Source organism: Mus musculus, chromosome 10 (assembly GCF_000001635.26).
Source record: "Mus musculus strain C57BL/6J chromosome 10, GRCm38.p6 C57BL/6J".
Classification (NCBI taxonomy): domain Eukaryota; kingdom Metazoa; phylum Chordata; class Mammalia; order Rodentia; family Muridae; genus Mus; species Mus musculus.
The window spans coordinates 21,579,138-21,588,677 of record NC_000076.6 but is presented as its reverse complement, the minus strand read 5'-3'; the positions used below and the strand labels follow the sequence as shown (position 1 = coordinate 21,588,677).

The window sequence follows — 9,540 nt, the reverse complement described above, 5'->3', positions numbered from 1 at the left end:
TCCACTCCACTCCACTCCACTCCACTCCACTCCACTCCATTCCATTCTATTCTCACAAGGCCTGCCTGGCTCAACTTACGGTTTGAGTGTCAGCTTCTCCAGCCCTGACATGAGGGCAGCCACTCTGGACTGCAGTCCTTTTTTGGCCTCCCCTTTCTGTTTCTCCCTGGTTTGAGCTGTCCTGAACCTTTTGTTCTCTTCTGCCAGTGGGGTAATGTGCTGATGCCACAGCATGTTTGTAGTCACATGTCACAAAATGGCATGGATACCCAGGCATAACACAGATGAATCAAAACAGAAAAGAATCTCTCCCTGTCCTCGAGTCCTCACATTACCCACTCTACACTGAATATGGTCTTTCTGCTGTTGTCCTTACTTACTGGGATTAGAAAAGGGAAACTCTGCCATCTTACCTCAGAAGTCTCCATTTATTTTTAATCACTATTCATATGTCTCTCCCAAAAATTGGCCCATTATCATCACTGGCATCAACCCACATTGGCAAACACAACCATCAGCAAATCAGTCCAATAGTTAACTAAGAATAAACATCCCAAAACAGTACTCTGAGGTATAAGCATGCAACTCACGTTATGTCGCTAAAGACAATTTATTTTTAAAGAATTTATAATAATTGTCAAAGTTGTAATATTCAGACACTAAGATGGATTCAGTTTTATGGAAAAATAAGTTAACTTACATAGAACCTTCTGATGGAGAACAATGACAACTATAGGTGGACTGAAAATTTCTTCCCATTACAATTTAGACGTTGACAGTATTTCTCTTATGTTTGGGCTCACAGATTAGAACACTTACTTCTGAAGGTTAAATACAAAAGAGTAAATGGTGCTTTTATCTCCTTTATCTCATCAAAAACCCTATACAAATTATAGAAATTTTACTTGAAGCTACCTTTTAAGAGTGAGTTTTCATATGTTAGGATTCATTTAATAGCTGAGATTTGTTTTAATTCAAAAATTCTTCTAAAAATGTTTCAAGGGAATGCTGGGAATAGAGATTTCCCAGAAATTTCACTCACATCCCAGTGGACTGGAAGAGGGTTTTTCATGATTATGAAAACGTGGTAGATGCTTACTTGATAGAGACAGACATTGTGGAAAGGAGTGAATTAGTATGGGAGAGGTGGCACAGTCTTGGGCATAAAACAAGACAGAGAATTCTAGAAAAGATACAAGAATAGAACTTACCCACTTTAAAAAAGAACTGGACAGGATTAGCAATTATTAGCAGTTACTAGAAGTATTAGAGAATTTCAATGGGTGAATGAAAAGGAGAAAAAAAATGAAGATATTTCCTAAATGATACAAAGTTATAAGGGTTTGCTTGTTTCCTTTGTTTTGTCAAGCTGTATGCTTAAGTCACATTGGAAACTTTCTTGGGATGCATCTGTTACTAATCAATGTAACAGTGAGATCTTAACCAGCATATGTTGAAGCACGATGATTACCAACAGATGATACTCGATATAGAACAATCAGGACTAGAGTCAGCTGCTTGGGTGAAAGATCTACATAGAAACATATAAAAAATGTTTTCATAGGTAGCATTAATTTTCTTCACAGAGGAATTGCTCTTTCTGTTTGGGAAGTAAATATTTGGTAGATAAGAGTAGAATGGAGGATGATGGGGGAGGATGGAGGCTCCTACCATTCACTGCAGGGACTGTGGAATCTGCAAATAACCTGTGCAGTACCATCTATCTTGGGACCTCCCTACTTAATGATCCCCCACTCAACAGTGTTTATAAACAAACCTTATTTTACCTACCTTTGATGAGGAGCAGAATAATTGCATAGGTTATGTAGAACCAATAGAAATTCACACAGGTGTTTTATTTTTCCTTTCAACACCTATACTGCAATTTATAGGGGGGGTCACAATTCCTTCTTATTTACTGTCTCCTCATGATTCTTTCCCACTCTGTGACACAGAATGAGATGGAAAGTATTGCTGATCTACAAAGCAGAATCTAATAGAAAGGAGCAGGAATCAGTAAAGGTCACACATTTTGAACAGCAATTATATAGAGAAATATAAAGTAGATACTGAAGATTGTTGACATGCATACAGTAAAATATATCCAACAATTTTAATACTAACAGTTACTGTCATAATTTTATGAAGCGTCTATTATATAATGAAGTCTGTTAACAAGTATTAAAATGATGGCTAGTGCCCATAAACAGCTTTTACGTTCTTAAAACGTGCTTAATGCTGAATTTCAGAGGATAAAAAGAATTATCGGGAGACAGAAAAAAGGAAGACAGAAAGCTTGATTGATTATGACTTTCCTATAAAGTGTAGCATAAAAGTCATCTCTACCCAAGGTAATTAGAGAAATTATGAGACAGAAAATAATTCAATATTTCTTAGCAAATATATTTATAATGGTCCACATTCTTTCAACTCAATTTCTCTTATTCCTAATTAATGTTGTCCAAATCTTTTTAGATTTGGATTACATACATTTAGATTTGGATTAGATAGATCACTTTTGTGTAAAGATGAAACATTTTGTTTCTATGTTAGTGTCACTGATCAGAAATGCTCTCTTATGTAATAACATGGCAAAAGAAAACATGGCTTCCCCCATACTCTGTCCTAAAGCATCATTCCAACATCCTTTCTTAGTCTCCTCATCTCTGCAGCATCAGCCTTCTCCTCAAGTCCTGAACTAGTCCTTCTGCCTTGATTCCCTGCTTAATATTCTCCAGAAAATGGTTTTTTAAGGGTGTTCTGAGCACCAGCCAGCATAAGCGTTTTCTGAAAGCTCTCCTGGCCATGTCAAATCTTGTCTTTCTCAAGTATGTCATCTGTCCTGGTTCCACTCAGACTCCTCCAACCCCCTTCTGTCTAGTGTTTACATGTCTGTCTCCTCCATTAAGTAGAAAGATCTTGAATGTTGCATCTGTGGCTTACGCACTTTGGTAGTTTATAGTTGGTGTTTCTTGAATTAAAACCACAGAAGACTAGAGCCAGGAAATCAATGCTCTCTTCCCAACTAATATACCTCTTGGTTCCGAGCTCTGTGTAGGGAAAGTCGTGATGGCCCACAGTTCATAAGGGTGTGCTGTAAGGGCCTCAGCCTCTCCCTTTACGTTCAACAGCATTTTAAAATGCTAGACACCTCCTCAGCCTCACTTTCCCTGAATATCATGGACACATAAGAAAATTAGAACGCATCTTAGTGTTTACAATTCTTCCAGTAAGAAGATCAAAAGTTAATTTCGGAGCTTAAAGAGATTTCTTTAAATGCTGTGTGTTGTAATTTATAAGATGATCATAATCCCTTCTGATTTACTAGCTCCCTATAATTCTTTCTGCTCTTTGAAATTCAGGATTAGGCACATTTTAAGAACATAAAAGCTGTTTAAGGGTGTCAAGAGCAATCATTGATAAAACCTCCTTATTCCCTTGATCCAAACCAAATCCTAATTAACGAAAGCGCTTCAGTGCCTGAACAAAGGCATTTTATTCTACCTGGCTATATTAAACTGTATTCCATTTTGGATTTAATGCAAAACTGAGAGATGAAGTCACTTCACTCCAGAAATATCCTCCAGCAGGAAAATGCCTGGACATTTGCCTTTTTCTTTAATCACGAGGGCTATTTGTGCAAAACCTTTCACTTGGAAAGATGGAGGTACATAAAATGAGTAGACAATATGAAAGTGCTTGAAAGAGAGAGAGAGAGAGAGAGAGAGAGAGAGAGAGAGAGAATGTGTGTGTGTGTGTGTGTACATATTTTCAGATAGACAAATAGGCTAAATTCTCATAGTATATCTGTGAAGAATCACAAAGAGAAAGAAGCAGATGATGATAAACTTGAGTTTTGTTGTATCAGCACTCACATGATCTACCATATTCAGTAGAAGACCTCTGCCTTGGCTACACAGAGGCATATGACCCCACAAATGCTTGCTTGCTCTGAGGGTAGGGGAGCTGTGTGTAGTAGTTGTTTGGATGGAGAAGCAAGCAGATGCTAATATGTATAGAAGAAAAACCTGCCAATTTCCTGTCTGTGAAATAACATCTATGGTATGCTCTTGCATGCAAGTAAATAAACTTTGTAGACTGATCCTGGGTCACCCACACATACTGCTACTCCTTTGGCTGCTGATCTCCCAGGGACACGGTCCACAGGCAAGTGTTTTCCATTCCCTTCTCCATGTGTGGGATGTGAGTCAGGGCAATACAACCTCAAAGCCAAGATTTGGGATTGATATGTTTATGTTGCGCTCGCAGTGTCCACTCAACAAATCACAATGGCTCTGCTGTATGAATATTGTTGGAAAAGGCCTAGGGAAAGAGGCTATTGCTCCAAAAGAACTGGTGTCAGAAACAGAGTGAGGAGTGTCTAGTTCATTTAACAACAACAACAAAGGCCACTGAATTCAGTTTATTCTGTGTACAATGAAGTACAATGTGTTGTTTGCCAAGAACAACTGTAGTAAGTGGATATTATATGGATATCAACAAAGTTATTAAAACTTTGAATCATTCCACCATGCTTTAATGCATTAGAAGGGCAGTTAAAGCAAACGCTTGATCAGCGTGTTTTAAAGATGGAAAGGCCCAGAGTGGGACGGGAAACTTCCAGGCTAGATTTCATTCTTGGCAGAATTTCATCTGGCTATTGGATGCTTTTCTAAAATTAAGTGTTCCTTGCTTCCATCCTCAATTATTTGGATGAATCACATTCTAGAGAAAACAAGTGTGTCATCTCAGTGTCTGTCTTCCAGGTGCTGTGGGACATGTCACCCACAACAGCAAACACATCTTTACTCTCATAGGAGGCACGCACTAAAGCCAATGTAAGTCCAAGTTCTGATTTTCTCCTCAGCATCATATATGTTATGCATGGGACAAGCAGGCTAAGCTTTCTGAGCCTCCATCTCCTCATCCACAAATAAGGGAATAATAGTACTTTGGCGATGCCAAATAAGACATGGTGTGTCATCCGTTCCACCATCTGTAGACACTACAAAAGCAACAGCTATTATACAGGGAAAATTTACACCATTATTTACACAATGAATATATAAAATACCCTTTAGAGTATTAGAAATTCCTTGAGAATGGGTTCTGTTATACATCATGTATATTCCTTTTGGGGGCTGGCAGAATGTGTACCTAGTAGGAACTAAGTAGGTGTTTGTTCATCTCAAGCTCAGATTTTTCTCCAGAATAAAGCTCTACTAGCTTTCTCACACATCTGTTCCCTTGCTTTGTTTAGTACTTTTATGATTAACCCCTTGGGTTAGTTTCTCAGTTAATGTCAGACAGATGAAGAAGAAGGCATTGCATATCAAGGGAGAAAACTTAGTGGCACAGGCTTGTAGTGCCTACTTGGGAAGCTGGGGTAGGGGTAATCTCAAGTTCAAGGCTTGCCTGGGCTACAGTGTGAATTCAAAGCTACCTTGAGCAATTTATCAAGACCCTAAAAAAGTAAAATTCAGGATGGGAGATGTAGGTCAGTGGTAGGGAGTTTGCCTAGCATGTCCAAGAGTGTAGGTTCAACACAGTACCAGAGAACAGATGGAAACAAATAAAAAGGGAAAATTTAAAAGCATGCCTGTTTCAGGAAGTCTGTCTTGGATTTCTGGTACAGTGTGGAGAGGCAGCCATGGTTCTCTCTCTGGTGCAGCTGGGAAAATAAGTCATGTGTTCTCATATCCATTTTCAAGATTAGGGAACAAAAATCATTTGAGTAGCCATGCACACTGGATAGGGTTACAGGATTTGGTCCTGAAGGATGCTGCCCTAGGTCACATCTCACAAGAAGCTGTCTCACAAGGTTAACATTAAGGTCATAAATGTGTAACCTAGAAGAAAGTTGTAAATGAGTGAAACAGAATGACAGCAACAGTAGAGATAAAGGGTGAAGGCCAGAAGTGCTTGTGCAAATTTCCAAGCACAGAGGGTTTTTCCAGAACAAGAGGTGATTGGGCAGAGGACTCAGAACACACAGAAGAGAACCCATGGAACCACTTCTCTTTATCTCCTCTCTGTCCATGAGAGAGGGCATCTTTAAACTGTGAGCCACGGCACAGACAGTGGGACTCTTGAGTTCCGAATGATAGAAGGAACAGTGAGCACAATTGTATCTGCCCTACTTATCCGAGGTCAACGTTTACATTCAGATAGTCTCAAGGTTATGAAATGATCCACATGTTTATCCAAAGGCCAATTTTAGTAATCCCTACATTTATAGACATAGAAAAGACACTGTGTGCCAATCTCTCTCTTACAATCTGGGTAAGCCTTAGCCATGATTTCTTTATGCCATTCTCTCAAACCTCTCCTGCCTTTCTGGGATTCTGCACAAGTTCAGAATTCTTTTAAACGTTCTTTTCTCTTTTACATTCTTTTTTCTTTTATTACTGAAACTGGCTCATTCAAATGGACATTTTTCCCCCCTTCTTCATAAATAAAGGAGTGAGGTATTTGAGACAAGCTTGAGAAAGCAGAATACAAGCAGCTGGAGGTGAGCAGCTGGAGGTGAGATGGTAGTGATTGGAAGGAAAGAAATAAAGAAAAATAACCCTTTTTCTATAAAGGCCTAGAATACATTCTAGTGACCTGTTGTGTGATAGAACTTTTGCTGTGGAGGCACAGTGCACACGACCATTCATCCCAGGTAGGGAGCCCATCACTAATCCAAGGACAGAGACCACCAAATTCCAACATGGTGAACTAGTGAGTTTTATTGGGGTTGCTTACAGGAATATGCCTGAGGGGGTCACTAGCTGTGTTACAGGCCACCAATCCAGCATGGGTGACAGCTCACAAAAGCTGGGAACCCAGAAGATACTGCACAGCCTACAGGCATCTCAACAGGTTGGAGAATGTCATTTCCAAGTGACTCTGCTCTAAACCCTTTCCAGGTAGCTCTGCAAGTTTCTTCTTCTTCCAGGCAGCTTGCCTGGTCTAAAAATTGTTGCAGCTTTTGTGTGAAAATGAGTCTGAGCAACTTGCCTTTGTTTACTTTGGGGTCTAGTGAATTTGATCGGTTTCAGAGACTTCCTGAAGCTATTTTGTTTACCTTCCACTTAAGAACTGTAGAATGAACTGTTTTAGTTTTGAGGGAAATTCTGACAGAGGACAACACCTATTATATTCTTACCTGAAGCTCTAGGAGGGTATAATTGGTGTCATGCTCCAAGCTGATGAAGTATTTTAGAGTTGTACAATCTTTTTATCTATGCCATGTGAAGAAAAATGAACTAGAACTGTGGTAAGGGTTTTCAATTCATACCACATACTTGGCATTTAAGATTGGTCTGGACATTTACACCAAATAACAGTAACAGCAAACACCATCTCAGTAAATAGGGAACACCATTGCACCCTTTCTTTTTGGAGGTTTTGCTGGTAACAGATCAGAACAGAGATCTTCTAAGGACTTATTCCTTACATACACCTCAAAGCAAAGCATGGCAAGGAAAAAACAAAAATACGAGTTTGTGTTTTATGGGGGGAGGAGGAGGGGAGCTGTTTGTCTATTAGATTTCTATGTGCCTGTGTGCAATTAGGTATAATTCATAGTTTTAGTTATAAAAGTTATATAAAGACAATATTCAAAACAAAAGTCTACTTTTTAGTAACAACAAACCGGAGGGGAGTCTATGGAATTCCCTGAGAGCTACAGTAACCCTCTCAATATGCAGTGTCACCAATGGTGTCAGTATCTCACAGGAAGCCTTCTCTTGAAATACAGCCACAGAGGGGATCAAGCTTCCAACACTTGACCCTTGGGAGGAAACCAAACTCAAACCATAGAATGTTGTTACTCTGTACACATCAGCCAGCTTGCTCCCTGAAGTGTAAGAAGAGGGGGCACCATCCCTCCATGCAACCCAGGTGTTTTGTTGTTGTTGTTTTTTTAAATGGAGATAGGAAAGATTTTCCCAGATGAAGAGTCTCCCTTGTTCTTTAGCAGAGTATTTCTTTCATCCTTCCTATGCATTCCTTGCCCACATCCCAAGTCATGAGCACAGGCACAAAGGTTGGCTGGAAGACTAGAGCACCTCACAGAGGAAGGTGAGAGATGGAGGTTGCTTATATTATAAGTTGATGACTCATTGCTATTCATTTCCAGAGTGTTATCTTCCTCTCGATGTTGCCCCTGGCACCACCGCCTCTCTGGTCTTTCTTCCACAGGCTCCTGTTAAGGGTCCAGCGTTCCTTGTTGATAGGCTTTTCGGTTTGAAAGTCTCTCATCTCTGAAGGAACTGAGGCCTGTTTTGTTTGAATTTAGATATCTGTTATGTGTTCTTGCTTTCTCGACTAATATATCTATATTTTGTCCAAATGTAGTTCTCTTTATGTGAACATAACATGTCTTCAGTTTATTTGCATGATCTGTAGAATGCCCACCATCAAAAGTTTACTGAGACTTGCTTGGTAACTAAGAGTTTGTATGTGCTTAAAAAGAATTTCTGTTCTCTAGTGGTTGAGTATGCTGTTATATAAATGTTCATTACTTCAAATTTGTGAATTTCATTACTCAGATATTGCATATATTTGATTCATTGTTTAATAAGTCAGTAGCTACTATCAAGGCTTTGCACTGTGATAATAAATGTGACTCGTCTATATTACAGTTTCATCAGTTTTTGCTTCTTACACTTTGACATTACTAAAATTATAATTTATTTCTGGTCATTTGCTTTAGTTGCCAACAGAAGCCATCAAGTTTATAAACCTCTGGTGCAATGGGATTCAATCCACTCTTTCCTGTGTGGCCTGATTTAATGAAAACATTCTAAATATTTCATTTTTAATCATTTGGTGGCATCCCCTCTTTCTCCTCCTACTCCTTCCTTAGTGAAGTAATACTAAAGATGAGAATATTTTTCTCTTTTGATAGGCAGGACTTTAGACTTGATTCTTCTTGACCACAAGGAAATCAAACCAAACTGAACTGGTTGTTAAAACCCCAAGTTCTAAGTTTGAAAACTATCAAGTTTAACTATAAAATAAAACCTAGGTTTCACTGTGGTCTTTGTGCTGCTTTTGTTTTGTTTTGTTTATTTTGTGGCAGCAGAATAAACCAGTGGATGACTATTCAGTTTGAATGTATCATCAGGGCTTGAACTACACATTCAAGCCCTATTCAAGTTCAAGGCAGCTATGGAGCAGTTACAACATAGCCAAGGTTAAAGAACAGAACAGACGAGTCATGAGGTTAAAAAGCCCAACCTATCCTTCTGTAGCCTCAGAAGTCCGTCAGTAACAGCAGCCAGAGCAGGGACTTGAAAGGTGGGCTTGGCATAGCCAGGCTGAGGTTCTATCAAGAATAACACCCACCACAGGATGAAAGAAGCCTAGGATATGAAATAGAGTGAAAATACCAGGTTACCAAAGGCACATTAGCCAACCAGGTGTGTACTGAGATTTGCTTTTGTCCTTTCCTTTCCTTTGTCCTAATATACTCTAGTTAGCTTAGGCTCTGAAAAATGTCAAAGACATTAGCCTTAACATACTATCATTGGTAAGAAGAAAAATAACCAC

The 9,540-nt window shown here is 39.2% G+C and overlaps 1 non-coding gene across 1 annotated transcript; it reads right to left on the bottom strand.

Moving 5' to 3' along the window:
* Nucleotides 1-201: 201 nt before the first annotated feature.
* Nucleotides 202-306, bottom strand: LOC115487541. The gene has a single exon (XR_003949131.1). It is a non-coding gene; the product is annotated as a small nucleolar RNA U13 (small nucleolar RNA).
* Nucleotides 307-9,540: the final 9,234 nt, after the last annotated feature.